This window comes from Periplaneta americana, chromosome 5 (genome assembly GCF_040183065.1).
Source record: "Periplaneta americana isolate PAMFEO1 chromosome 5, P.americana_PAMFEO1_priV1, whole genome shotgun sequence".
NCBI classification, from domain to species: Eukaryota; Metazoa; Arthropoda; class Insecta; order Blattodea; family Blattidae; genus Periplaneta; species Periplaneta americana.
In genome coordinates this window covers 76,578,295-76,594,795 of record NC_091121.1, presented here as the reverse complement: position 1 = coordinate 76,594,795, position 16,501 = coordinate 76,578,295, and positions in this window count along the sequence as shown.

Genomic DNA, 16,501 nt, shown 5'->3' with positions numbered 1-16,501 from the left:
CTCGGCCTCCCCAAAGGTCCTTTTCCCTCCGACCTCCCAACTAACACTCTATATGCACCTACGTAGCTTATATTTCCTAATAAAATTCGTATATCAGAAGTCAGTTCCGTTATAAAGTAGGTAACATGAGATATCCTGAATTTCCACAGCTACGTCACAAGCAAAATTTGTATTCCATGTTAGCCGATTAATCTAAACATTTAATTTTTATTATTAAATTGCTAGGTACTGAAAAATGTTCATAAATACGCAGTACGTTACTCTACATTAACACATAAAAAACGTTCATTTTTAAGCAATTTCATGGGATTCCTAATAAAAAGTTAAATAAAAAATATCATTTCTATAGAAAACCGCAAGCAAAGGAAAATAAAGCTATTATACTTTCTTATTCGTTAAACATCTCGAAATCACATTTGAAAATGAATAAGTTTTCTTTCAGTCTACATGTATTTTCCTATAAGATTACGGAAAGTCATTCTTTAAAGCGTTATTGCCGATATTGCGTTTGCATATATACAAGATGGAAGTGAAATAGTCCTGCTGATTAAAGGAGACGATAGGGTACACTTAAATGTATAAAAAATCATTATTACGTTTTGTGATTAAATGGACAATTAATTACTCAATCAAGTTGGAATTTTCAGCACTCTGACAACATCGCCGCTAACACAGTCCCCTTTCTTCTCGCAATACAGATGTAAAAGGTCAACGAACTAGCCTACGTGAACTCTCTCCCACCTCCTCCTCTGGCTATAATGTTGTAATCTGGTTGCATCGTCCAGGGGTTTGAAATTAATGGTTTTTAAATTTAATTTGCACGAAAATCGTCCACACTATTAAAATACTCCAAAGGGATAAATGATTCTTTAATAGATTTTCTATCGACATGGACAAAAGTCACGATCCTAATGGCAATAGTTATCGAATAAGAGAGTATTAAACATTTGGGAAAAACATTTTTTCTGAGGAAACTATGAACTTTCCACCAACATGGTATTACACTTTTTTGTTACATACTCGTACAACATCAGCTATTTGCTCTAAAATTATTCTGCAGAGTTGTTTCACTTTCTCTCTCTCTCTCTCTCACACACACACACACACACACACACACACAGGTTATATATTTATGTATGCAGAATAATTTTATATATACGATTGGCGGCCTGGTACTAGAGCCTAGAAAATGGTCTATACCAGGGCTGGGCACATTACGTGATTCTGAGAAATGAGCGCGTGTGTGCTTTAAAGAGAGGGTCTTGCGAGCGCTGTGACTTATGCATACTGTACGTCATTCAGTGTCGGTGCAGTGGTGACTCTGCAATATGATGGCGAACTTTGAAGACGGAACTTCCGCTCATACACTAAAGCCTCCCGCTACTCCCAATGCGTTTAATGTATCATGGGAGGAAGAGTTCTTTTTGGTAGAGAGCAGTGGATTAGCAAAGTGTTTAATTTATTATAAAACACTCCAACTGATTAAGAAGTTCAATATCCAACGACATTATTCTTTACAACATGCTACTGAATATGACAAATATGTTGGTAATGAATGCCATAAATTAATACAACTGAAAGAAAATGCTTTTCAGGTACATTATATTAGAGTATCTATTTGATATTTACATTGCATTATAAGTTATTATACATTTAGTAATATATAATTTTAAATTATACAAGTATTATGATATATCACAGTATACTAGTATATTACAGTTCATGATATATCATATATCATATTATATATCATGAACTATAATATACTATACTATGATATATCATAATATTTGTATAATTTAAAATTATATATTACTAAATTTATTATAATAACCAAAGCCCGGGACTTCAGCAGGTAAACAATGCTTACAGGTTAAGTATGAAAGGAGGTTTATTGAACCCTGACGCTCTTTACACACAGTGAGCATACGATACGTACACGGGTATTCCAGTACAGACTACGACAAAAATAACTTCTCGCCCAAACTGTAGCGTAATAATAAAATGATTGTTACATTCGACAAAGTGAACTGCAAAATAGTACAGAAATATAATATTAATTGCAAAAACAAATCTTACACATTCATATGTTAGGAATTACAGTAGTTATTCCTCATACTATTTTGTTTACAAACACGAATCATATGATTTGTTGCAATGGACCACAACATAAATTCTTAAATTATCAAATGAAAAGCTTCTTCTATTTTCTGACAAACAATTTTTTAACTGAGAAAAGGTTCTTTCAACATCACATGATGTGGTGGTGGCAAACTTAAACCATGCACCACTCACTATCACAATCACTGTCAATACTGTTTAAAGCTTTGTGTATTCGATTTGTTGTTTTATTTTGAATTTCACAAAGTTTGGAAAATCCAACGTTTTTCTTGAGAATGTTTTTAAACTTTTGTTGCACCGACACACTTTTTTCATCTTCATTTTGAGGGATTATCTACTACAAACAATCAAAGTAACATGACATTAAATATTCTTTACGTTAAGTTGTTTCAGACGGGGAAATTCTGCCCGTATACTTCTCTATAAAATTCTTGAAGTGGGGGTTTTCCAACTTGTTAAAAGGAATGTTGGAGCTCACCATCATTTCACACAAATCCCAGAAAAAAATCATTGTGTCTATCAGAATTTGAAACACAAGGCACGCTTGCTTCCTTCTCGTTACGTATGAATAATTGTAAATGAGCTTCATGTCTCTGAGTTTTGATATGCTGTTCTATGTATTTGGGGCTCTCGCCCTTTATTACAGTGTGGCACGCATTACATGTGATATTACTGCTATCTGTACAAAAGCACTTACTTTCGTATACTTCCACAAGTTTCTTTAATTTATCCTCTTTTTTTCAGTGAAACTTCCGGCATAGTAATTGAACACGTAGATTTGTACTCGCCTGTACTCTTGGAATGCTAGCTATCAACTATCAGACAACCGATCACTAGTATGAAGTCGAATGGGCAGTCTTTCGGGACTAGGCGAAGGAAGTTTCTTTACAAACACAACCAGCAATATATACTTTGTGTATCATTAACCTGTTTTTAAACTGCTGAAGTCCCTAGGCTTGATAATAACTTATAATGCAATATAAATATCGAATAGATACTCTAATATAATGTACCTGAGAAACATTTACTCTAAGTTGTATTAATTTATGGTCATATATCACATTATATCACATTATATTATATTATATTATATTATATTATATCATATTATATTATATTATATTATATTATATTATATTATATTATATTATATTATATTATATTATATTATATTATATTATATTATATTATATTATATTAACAGGATGACAATAATGCACTTAGTGAATCGGCTATGAGAATTAGGTACAAAATTTGCCACGAAATTGCAAAGGAATTGAAAATATTCAACGAAGGTGAATTCATCAAGCGATGTTTAATTATATTGGCAGATGAACTCTGTCCACAGCAAGTAGGGGAAGTGGAAGCCATACGCCTGTCTCGTAGAACCGTGGTGAGGAGATTGCAGTATGTGCGTATGGGTTATGTAAATAAGCCTAATGATGTGTGTATGCATAGAGCGAAGTTTATTTTATTAAATTAATAAGAGTGCTATAAATTCTGTAATGTACAATGGATTGATGTAATATCCTTATAAACTATTATGTACTGACAGACTGCATTACTGGAACAACAGACTGCAGGGAAGGTAGCTGCAATGCGAGTCCGCCACTGAGTGAGCGTTCTGCTCTGGCTTGGAATTGAAGTGCCTTGCGGAGCGAGAGCAGCTCTGGCTGACTAAATGGAGCCGCTCTCATGCCCGGCCATGGTCTATACATTTCCCATGGAGGGATATGGAGAGGGGGACTTCAAAGCCGTAGAGAAGGCAATCTCCCTAGGACAAGGAAAGTCCAAAATAATATCCCCCCTCCGGATGGAGGTTGTGCGGAGAGGGCCAGTAACCCACCCACGTAAACATAAAGCTACTTGTAGTACCCATATTAGCCTCGGAAATGGATTGAATCAAAATATGACGACCATAGCAAAGAAACCTGGAAAATGCAAATGGATATTGGATTATCTCAAAGTTGCTACCTGGAATGTAAGAGGAATAACAAATAAAGAATTTGAACTGGCCAAAATCTTAGAAGATAAACATATAAATGTAGCTGTGGTGATAGAAACGAAGAAGAAATTAAAAGGATCTAAATATATAGGAAATTATGCCATGTTTTATAGTGGTGTGAATCAAGACTGTAGAGCAGCAAAGGGAGTTTCAATATTGGTGGATAAAAAATGGGAATCGAGAATAAAAGAATGTCAATACATCAATGAAAGAATTATTACAATAAAATTAAAACATGATAGAGGCTACCTTGTAGTAATAGGTGCTTATGCTCCAGAAGAAGGAAAAAAGGAGGAAACAGGTGAATTTTATAAAAATCTTCAAATAATATTGGATAAATATAATTTTCAAGATATGAAGTTTTGCTAATGGGAGACATGAATGCAAGAGTAGGAAATATAGGTATACCGAATGTAATGGGAACATGTGGAGAAGGAGTGAAAAACTCTAATGGAGAAAAGCTGATAGAGTTTGCAGCTTTTAATGAATTAAGTATTTCCAACACATTCAAGAAAAAGAAAGATATACATAAATTTACTTGGGCAGCCAGAGGCTGTAGATCTGTAATTGATTATGTGATTGGAAACAAAAAATAGCAAAACATATAGAAGATACAACTGTTAAAAGAGGTAGCGATATAGGATCAGATCACTTCCTGGTTATTTCCCGCATAAAACTTCTAACAAGATGGAAGAAAGAAAGAATAACACAAGCAAGGAATAAGAACGAAGAAGTATACAAAGTATATCTTCTAGAAACTGAAAGCATAAGAAATCTATATCAAAATAGAATTAACACATATCTCCAAGATCATACCACAAGTGATAACATAGAAGAAGAGAGGCAAAACATAAAGAAAATAATAACAAAGGCAGCAAGTGAATCTGTGGGATACAGGAAAAAATATAGAAAGAGAAAAGGATTAAAGATTTGGACAGAAGAAATAGAAAGTTGTATAAAAGATAAACAGAAAAATTATGAAACATATTTAAACAGTCCCACAGAAGACAATCGGGAAGAATATAAAAAAGCCAGGAATGCAGCAAAGACAATTATAAAGAAAGCACACACAGAGTCTTGGGATAGGTTTATTGGATATATTGAACATGATTTGCACGGTAGGCAGTCATTAGCCTACAAAGTAATAAAAACACTCAATAAGAATGAAAGAGAAAATATAAAAATAAATGCTATAGATAAACAATCTTGGATAGAACATTACAAAAAATTGTGGTATAACGAGGAAGAATCAGGAACAACAGATAATTACGCTTGCAAAGAAGTGGACAGTCTCACCATAGAAGAATTATTGGAAGCTTTAAAACGATCAAAAAATCGGAAAGCAACTGGTCTTAATGGTATAAATACAGAATTTCTAAAATATGCAGGAATATTATTTCATCTCCGCCTTCTTCATCTGTACAACATGTGCTGGAAACTCGGACAAATCCCAAAAGAATGGTACCAGGCGAAAGTCATCTCACTTTACAAGAAAGGCGACAGAACAAATCCGAATAAGTACAGAGGGATAAGCCTGCTAGGTACCACTTACAAGATATATGCAAGAATGCTAAATGAAAGACTAAAGAAAATAGCCGACCACTTGATATCAGAAGAAAAAGTAGGATTCAGGAAAGGAAGATCTTGCATGGATGCAGTTTTCACACTCAAAAGAATAATAGAAGAAAGAAGAGAGTTTAATTGTGAAACACATTTAGCCTTCATAGATCTGGAAAAGGCCTTTGATAATATAGATAGAAAACTACTATGGAATATACTTATAAGAAGGGGATATCCGAAACACCTTGTGGAAGCAATTAAATCTCTCTATAAAGAAACCAGCATATGCATAGTGATAGGAGGAAATTTGACAAAAGCGATTCCCACTAATAAAGGAGTAAGATAGGGCTGTAGTATCTCGCCGACACTTTTTAATATTTACTTTGACGACATGTTTAGAACATGGAAATCTTATGTTAATCCAGGAATATATTTAAAGAACAACACTTTCTTGAACTCCCTTTTATACGCTGATGATAAAGTAATTATCCAAGACAGTGAGGATAAATTACAGAAATCAATTTATGTTTTAAATAAAATAACAAAAGAATATAATTTTAAAATTGCAGCTCAAAAAACCAAAACAATGGCATTTAAAGAAAAATACCCAATAAGGACAAAAATAGTAATCGATGAAATAATCGTAGAACAGGTTAAATATTTTAAGTACCTAGGATGCTACATTTCATATGAAAGAGATATAGACCTGGATAAAAAACTTAATAACTTTCGAAATGTCTGTGGAACAATCCATAGATCTTTAAAAAACAAAACAAGAAAAGATACACGGATAAAATTTTTCAATAAAATCGTAGTACCTATGCTAACTTATGGAAGTGAAGCCAGAATAATGACAGAAAAAGATAAATCAGAAGTCCAGGTAGCAGAAATGAAATTTATGAGAAGTACACTAGGATGTACAATACAAGATAAAAAGAAGAACATAGATATACGGAAGAAATTAGAGGTGGAACCATTGCTGGAGAAATTAAAGAGAAATAACAGAAGGTGGTGTGAACATCTACAAAGGATGCCGAATTACAGACTGCCAGCTTTAGCAATGGGATATAAACCAAAAGGAAAAGGAAGGCCAAGAGCGAAATGGGCGCCGGAACAGGTTCAACATGAACCTAATCCTTGAAGTGAAGAAGAATATATAGAAGAAGAAGAAGAAGAAGAAGAAGAAGAAGATGAAGCGTAGAGGGATTGTATTGCGTAGGTATGGCCAAGATAAAATAGGCTGAATGGACGAATAGGTTAGAACATTCATTACAGTTCAGGTCAGTTAGTGGCAATGCAGTGCCAGTATATATTAGAAAAACTAATCTTCATTTTTGATACGATATTACGAGGAAATGCTAAAGTCCTGAATTTATAGTTATGAATAATAAAAAGTGACTTATAAATCAATTATTATTAATTTATCTGTAAAATGAAAATACTTTCGAAGAAATTGAAACTTCCTGAATGAAATATATTGTTCAATTTGTTCAAGGTTTTATTTTGATATTAACGAATAAATTATTGAGATTCGTTTCATTGTACGTCAAACATAAATAGTATCATATAGTATTAGTTGCTTTATTCCATTAAAATCCAATTTATTTCTCCTTACGAATCTCACAAGAAAACCCTCTATTCGTCTCTCACTCTCTGTTATTGAAAAGAAATCATTTCTGTGCCGGGTTTACAACTTCTGTCTATGAAGCCTCACTGAATCAGTAGGGAGGGTGAACTCAAGATAGGTCAAAGGTCAGTTCATTTTTTTCCAATCTAGAGAATAAGTAAAATGTTTTTCTCAAACAGGAGAAGATAAAAGCTACAACAAAAAGAGTTCCATTTCTTTGAAACCCATTACTTTTTCCCAAAGAACCATTTCGTGAGAAGGACTTAACAACTATTGCCTTTATTTACCAATATATCAGTTATAAAACCGCGTAGTGAAGAAAAATTGCTATTGAATTGTTATTAATTAAATTTCCGGGAGAGCTTTAGACTTCCCTTGTACTTTGTATATAAACCGTCCTATTCAGTTCACACGACTGATCTCTAGTTAGCTCTGTCTAGTATGAAAATGTAGAACACTAATAACCAGAGTTAGAGACTTTAAACCCGATAGAAGAAAACAGTGCGATTTCAAGTTGGAAATCAGGACGGTAATGGGTGGGGCAGTGAGGATAGCGACCTACCTGTCGTCCCATGTGCTTTATTTACTCAGTCATTCTCATAAGGCAGGTACTGTTCTGATAATAAAAACAGTCCCGTACACCTAGTTCACTTGTCAGAAGAGAGGAAAGGAGATAGTAGTCTAGTTTTGATCTATGCATGTGGTTATCTATCTGATTAGTCGAGGAATGTAAGTAACAGTAAGTATGCCAAACTTAAGGCTCTAAGTCGCATTTAATTGTGCAGGAGTTTGGAAGTGATTATATTGAAGTTAATGGGGACCATGTTAAATGTAAATTGTGTCATGTCAGACTAAGGGGAGACAAAAAACGATACATTGAGACCCATTGTAACTCCAAGAAATACATTTCACACAAATATTTTGTCTCTTTAAGAGGGAAGAAATTCCACCTGTGTCAGATTCACTTACAAATAAAGAATCCGGGTTATTCCTAAGTCGATGTGAAATGATGATGGCTGTAAACATATAATTCAATAAAGTAAACAACCCTCATTTCAAAGCTTTAATGGGAAAATATATCAAGAGAGTACTCCCTACCGACTTGACTTTGCGGCAGACTTACAAGGAAAAGTGCTACGATAAAACATTAAGTAACATTAGACAACAAACAGCAAATAATAAAATCAGGGTATCTATAGACGAAGCTACTGATTCAGCTGGCAGGTGTATAGTAAATATCATAGTTGGAACCCTCGTGACTGACAGTCCAGGAAAAAAAATTCTACTAATCTACGTATAGATTAATTTTCTGGTCCTACAAAATTTTTCTCCCCCCCTTTCAATTTATTTTAATATTTAATAAATTAGTTGTCTTTCTTTGGAACGTCACTGTACAGCACCAGCAGACTCGACTGGACTTGGTTTCATGTACACATGTCTCTCCTTCTGCCGACTCCCATCCACCTCGAACACAGTAACAAAGCTGCCTCTAGTATGGAGTTAGTAAACTTATTCTATCGGGTCCAAAATCTCGATGTCTGCTAATAACCGACCATTTTCATCCAGTTGTTGAAATTTCTTTCATCTGTATTTCCCTTCTTCTCTTCTTGGACTATCCAACGTATGAGTTAAACTGTATTCTTCATTCCCTCATTAATTAGTTATAATTGTTCAACCATATTTAAGGATTCGTTATCTTAACGCAATATCATCACGATTGCTGATTATACAGTAGAGTCTTAAATTAATTCAGATTGCTTTATTCAACACTTTTTCATTAGAATAGTATCTACCTTACTAATACTCCTTTTCATGCGACTTACTTCATGGAGGTCACTGCTTTTTAGCCACCCAGAACAACACGAGTCATTTGCGCTTAAGCAACGTTGCCTAGTTGTAACGTTAATAGTCAGTCGCTGTTAGTTCTGGTAAAACAAGTTAAATATTACATGCGTCCAGACAAAATTTTGTATACATGAAGAATATGAGACGTATGAACCAAGTTGCGTGACCAGCATTATAACAAAATAACTGTATGATTAAATCCAAAATGACAAACATGTAAACTAAAGCTTTAAAACAGTACTATTCTTGAACAGATGACGAAACGGTAGCTTATAGTCATTAATGGAGGGTGAATATTAGGGTGCGAAACATTACCTAGTTACTGAAAGTATTGTAGGAATTCAGTGCATTCAATATCCTTCATGTATGTAGCCTATCATTATTTTTGTGAGAAGTTAAATTCGAAGAAAATTTTGTTTCAGTAGACAAAAAAATTCATACGAAACCAGATGTATGTATAAATAAATATCAGTCACTAAAATCATGAATTTAATTTGATTGTAATCTACAGAGCGAGTCAAGTTGCCTATTTTAATTTAAACATAGAACCTACCTACAGAAAATAATCCTATTAAAAATATTTACCTACCTTCAATATGATCTTGCTTATGTAGAAGAACCATTATCTTTCTACTTTCAGTAACTCGTTAATGCTATTCTTTCATACTCTAAAATGCAACAAGAATGGAAATATGTATCTTACAACCTTCCTCATTAATAGTGTGTTGGCACCGGTTAGTTTATGTAACAGAGGCATAAAAAATTAATATTTCTCCAGTAGGTACATCACATACTGATGATATTAAGGGCATATGTCGACATAAATCGTTAATATAGACAAACTGTTAGAAAGTAAGACTTTTAAGGCAAATTGATCATTTTACTGTATTATGACTTTTATTCCACCCAGACACAAGTCCGTAATACCAAATGAAAACTTAAGTTTTAATAGCTCTTCAGAAACTAAAAATTGTAAAAAAAAAGTGACCATGTACCGAAGAATTATGAAAATAAAAATATCAATAAAAATTTTATTTTATATGCTAATCTTTAGACCTCTTGCTGCTCGGTGAAAAATGTAATTAGAGGCTTAGTCATTTTACTGCTTAAAGTGAAGACGAAGACAACTTTGTACACCCTCAAGTTTTGAATTTCGAAATTTTTTTCGATACGCCCTAGTGAACATACCACGCACACTTAAGTTTAGTCCTAAGGAATTTCAGCCCATTGTACTACTTCCAAATTTTGGTGCTTAAGAGAATTACCAGATAAATTTTGTCTGAAGCACAATCATGTAGGGAAAAGGTCTTCTACGTGCCATATATCCAAGACGTCTGCCTCTTAGTAGCAAGAAGTCACGCTCGGAATTTTATAGCAATTAAAATTCTAACGCCCTCTACAAGTAACACTCGCTATCACCATTTCTTCGACGCTAAATAACTTGTTATTTGATACGACGTCTTTAAGTAACCAACTGTAATAAATTAATAAAATTAAATAGTAAATTTAGCAGTACTAGTGATGTAGCGGATGTAGCGGTGGCGGCAACAGCAGGAGCAGTATCAATAACAGTAGTAGTAGTAGTAGTAGTAGTAGTAGTAGTAGTAGTAGTAGTAGTAGTAGTAGTAGTAGTAGTAGTAGTAGTAGTAGTAGTAGTAGTAGTAATTTTATATAATGATGCTTTCAACTAAAGTGATCATTGAACATGTATAAGAAATGGCCGACAAATTTTGCCTAGAAGCCTCTATCACAGGAAAGGTTCATTCACGTGTTGTAAATTTACAACAGTATTAGTAAAGGTAAAAGGTAAAAGGTATCCCCGTAATATGCCATGAAGGTACTTGGGGGGCATGGAGGTAGAGCCCCATGCTTATTAGTATTTATTTATTTAACCTGGTAGGCCTTCTCTGCCCCTCTACCAGGAGATTCCAACTACAATAAAAACAATAAAATTATAATTAGTATTAAATTTATAATTACAATTACAAACAACAATACAATTAGTATTAAATTTACAATTACAATTACAATAAAATCAAAGTACGAAAAGATTGCCTGAATAATTAAAGCTAGATAATTTATCATAGAGAAACAAAGAATATTTTATATTTACTGAATTACAAATTAAATCTAGAATAACAAAATTGTATAATGATGAAATTACTGAATATTGAAATATTTTCTGATAGATTAAAGAAACTATTTACAAGAAATCAATTACTGACCAAGTACCTAGTAAGTTTTCGTTTGAATTCAATTTTATTTCGACAGTCCCTGATGCTAGCAGGTAGCGAATTCCAGAGTCTTGGCAGGGCGTCAGCACAGAGCACGCTGGGGCTAGCATCTCTTACCCGCTGAAAACGCAGCGCACTATAGTGCACTGCGTAGCTGCTAGCGGGTATGCTCTCTATCTCTCCCTGCTGCACGACGGTGTACATGGGACGGCACCGCGTACCCGTTGCACATTTCAAAGAGTGCTGACGATTACTGATTTACAACATGAGATCCTAAAATACACTTTGAAATCAAGTACTTCCGTGGAATAAGGTTCGATGTAACACTTGGGCAACGTGTTACACCCAAGCTTTTTCCACGAAGGTACTCAATTGACTCTGCCATGCTAAAGAATTTTAGACTTAAAATTGCAAAAACCAGATTCATACCTTTTGAGAAATTATATTTTTGTAAGACGATAGAAGAAATCTGAAACAAATATTTCCTTTTAAAATCAACAATTAATCTTAGGCAATTTCTATACTAAAAGGAAGCTCATGGAAGTTACTATTAGTGTTCAAAATTTTTCTGAACTGCGTATAAAAGTTCCACAATTATTCTCAATTAAGGAAAATGCATAGGCCTACTCGTACCTCAGGTTAAGGTATGCACTCCTCTTAATGAAAAACATAATTCTAAGAAATCAGAAGTTTTGACTAAATCAGTTATTGTTCGTGGCTAAGATAATGAATACGAAATTAAAGTAAGTAGGCATAATTTATAGTGGTAGGTCTACTTCAATAAAAATATAAAGAAAAATTATACATTTCCGTATTTTTTATATATTTTTTAATGTATCACCAATTTAGATTCTCATTATTACTACATTAGTTCCCATTATCACCAAATTAGGCAGGAATGTAGTGAAGTTACTTAGACTCCCCTCTCATAATCATCTTCATAAAACAAAATGTGTTTCTTTGTTCAGTAAACCATATACAAGCATAAATAGCCTAACAATATTCATTAAAATTTTATCACCAAATTAGATTCCATAACCTACATCCGTAAATTAAAATATTACAACAATAACATTCTAGAAGTACAGTGATTATCTGCAGTAAAATAGAGCCGGATTAACTGGTTGAAGGATACCATTATCACAGTCTAGTATATACAGTCACGAAGCTTGAGTTGATGAGGGTACTAGGAACAATAGACTGTGCAGGTATTATTTCGCATTGTCTGTAATGAGGCGATAGTAGCGATCCTAGTGGTTAGCAACTATCTATGGATGCATATTTACTACGTATTGAACTTCGTGATTGTATATACTACACTGTGCCATTATAATATGTATAATGCGTTACCTTCGTGACTATAAAATTTATATTTTCTTTATTTCTCGCCTTCTGATTTTGTGAAAATTTTTGCAGCAGAATAAAACACTTCACAAAATAATTGTTACTCGGAAACACAAACGTTCAAAGTTAAATCCCGTTAATTTCGATTAAATATTTCCTGCAATAATTACATGTATAAATGCAAAGAACACAACTACAGTATGTATAGGTCAGCACATTCCGTGTCAGGATATGGTGTTGCTGAGTCAACAATTGAATAAATTTGTATGCTCAAATGAATCTGCCTTTCAGCTGGTACACGCCATGTGAAAGAACGATTAATTTCTTCGGAAGCGCACGCTATTTGCTCTTATTACGGAGCGGCATTCATCTCCTATTTAATTGGACGCGAAGCACAGACTCCGTGACATCCATAACAGCAGTTACGATACAGGTTCCAAATTGGAACATGTGAAAATCGAATGACAACGAGTGTATTGATCAGCACAGAATGCCGCGCATCATGATGCAATTCGCGTCCAGGGTTCTCGTGCATTGTTTATTCATAGTCCGAAACTGCTCCGTTATGTTCCGCCAACGGTCTAGATTTCGAGTCCTTCTGGAGCATGTCTGTCAAACTCGTGCTCCTAACGCGCGAACGAATACGGAGAGGGTGGTTACTAGCCTCCTAACTGCTTCATGTCTCTTGCATTGACTCAACTAAGATAGGGCCGGGTAAACAGAGCTGTTGTACTAGTGACAGTGGCGGCTGGTATTGTGCATATACTTCGCACGTTTATTTTGGTATTTACTTCATCATTATCATCATCATCATCATCATGCAACAACTACCACATAAACATGTGTTCTACTCCCAATATGTTCACTTATACTAATTTGAAGCTGTTAAAAATACCTTTTTTCTTTACTTTTAAGGGTAGAAGAATATTACAATATTAGAGAATTAATTTGCTAGCATTCTGAAGCTAAAAATGTGTTCTTAATTCCTCAGTTGCTTTGTACAGAATTTGTTTTCTAATTTTTAACTAAAAATTACATTATTCTTACACACTTATGACAATTGTTACAGTCCACGCAACCCCTACTAGCAACTTGATTCTTTACAGTTCAATTTTGCATCCTAATGTACAGTCTTAAAGAGTGTACAAGAATGATGAGATTTATAACAATTGTTGTCATAAATGCATAACAATAATATAATTTTATACTCAAAAATTGAAAAAAAAAATTCTATATAAAGCAACTATGGAATTAACAACACACTTTTAGCTTTACAATATTAGCCAATTAAGGAAATTGTACTTCTGAATAGTTCATTCTCTAATTGCAATATTCTTTTGTTCTTAAAACTTAAGAAAAAAAGGTATTTTTAACAATTTCAAATTAGCATTACTCTGAAAAAATTGATAATTGAATCCATGTTTATATGACATTTTTTGCTCAAAATGTCTTCGGGATTATGCTCCGTAAGTGGTGGCAACTCCTCGTGAATCACCCTGTATACATTTTACGGGGCAATAGGCCTACTGAGGAAAACAAGGATGGTGAAGTTATGACAGTAATAAGTATGTATCAAAATAGGGGTGCAAGGTATGTGCACAGTACCAACCGACACTGTTACTTGTACAACAGCTCTACGTTCACGCGCTCTATTCTACCTTACGTTGAGTCAATGCAAGGGACATGAAGCAGTCAGGAGGCTAGTGACCGCCCTCTCCGTATTCGTTCGCGCCTTGGGAGCATGAGTTTGACAGGCACATTCTAGAGATGTGAACGTATATCAGTTGTCAACGTGATTTTCTGTGTTGTCTTATATAAACATTATCCTACTGTAGCTCAATTATTAGTGCGTTTGTCTTCCATCCAGACGACCGAGATTCGATCCCCGGGCAGGTCGTGATGGAATTCTGTGGTTCAGTATAGAATTGTAGTAACTCTATATATGTTTAAATAGCTGGGCCGGTGTTATGCGCCAACATTTTGAGTAGGGATGATGCGGAGTGAGTCAGTTTCTTAGTATATTCAGTGGTGCAGGAGGGGTAAGAATGAGAACTGCATGCAGGCTGACATAAGTCACAGCTATGTTGAAAAACGAAACAGACCTAAATTTAGTAAGTCACACTGTTGAAGACGATGACTAAAATCTCTTGCTTCCACCGGATATTTGTGTTGGGATGGAATGGAACTGAATTTAAGTGAGGGGGCACGGATGGCCCAGCACTGCAACCTGTTGAGAACTATTGCGCTAACCCTCGATATGGAATGAGTTACGTGCCATAGATCCCCTACGCGCACCAACCCAACTACATGACTCTCTAACGACCTGTCCCTACAGCCAACAGAAATCCATATACCATTCCTGCTTCGGCAACTTCCCCCAAGGCCCCCCTGTCGGTCCGAGACGAAACTCCTCGAGTAGGTCCGCCTCGGGTGCTTGTTGCAGAAGCCTTCCCACGTCGCTTAGCTACATTCCAGGGAGGCCGGTCGAGAGAGCCAGTAGTTCCGGGAGGCCGCCTGCAGAGTGATCTGAAAAACCAGAAACGGGATGATGAGGAAAGGATGATGGGGGAGGAAAGGAAGTGGCGAAGATGAGTGGGGTTTCAATCGTCTGATATTCATCCATATTCATCCATAGGAGTGAGAGAAAATCCCCGAAAAAAACTCACTCGAACCTGACCGGGAATTGAACCCGGGATCGCTGGGTTCAGAGTTAGACTCGCTAACTCCTCAGCCACAACGGTGGACGGATATTTATGTTATTATCCAGCTTGTGATCAAATGATTTCACCTTCTGATAAAATTTCTACATCAAAAGCAACTTTATTCAAGTATTAATGCAGTGTTTTGTAGGTTAAAATAAAGAACTACCAGTATAATATTTTGATAATTATTGTATTGTTTTTGTTATTAATTTTGTTTTATTTTATTTCATTTAATTTCATTTTATTTTATGCTTGTGGTTTTAGTGTATTCGGTTTAAATTTCATGTTCGGATTGTATATATTTTGGAGTAATATAGGAAACTTCAACATACAATATCTTCAACTCCCTAGCGTAAATAATACTGTATAAGCAGACAAACTTTCATTCCAGGCCAGAAACCGTCGTCTACCATTATTACAACTTTGTGTAAACGAATATGAGTTTTCTTTCGCAAAATCTCGCACAACTTTTACATTTTCACATTCACAACAAAATCACAGTCGCATATTATATTACACATATCACACACGAATCTAGCGTGGTAGTTTATTAAAACAAGCACCAGGCCAACGCTTGTGCAGACAAAAGGTTGAGCGACACACAATGATGGCTGTTATGTAAGGCCTTTATTGAAACGACAAAAAATACAAAACGGTATAAAAAGCAGTAAAATGAAAATTCATCCCCATGCACGGATACTGTATTACTTTCCATGAAAGGCTCTCTCTTGTTTTATGTATCGACAAATACCATAGCATCCTGTGGAATTTAATACTGAAACGTCAATATTTGAAGTAGATAACTCGTATCACGTTACCGAAGATGTTGAGCGACGGTACGTAAAATATTCGTATAGCTACAGATTATGATGTGACGATTTAGCAGAAAAAATGCTCACTTTCAACTGGTAATAATTTTTTAAATCTTAAAAGATCTCGTCTACATAAGTAAATATCCATCTTGATTACACAACTTTTAACACTGTATCACTTCGGAATGTGTATGATAAGACTTTCCTGTGTTAAACTTCAACGTACCTCGTTTACATGTTTCTGGCTTTTT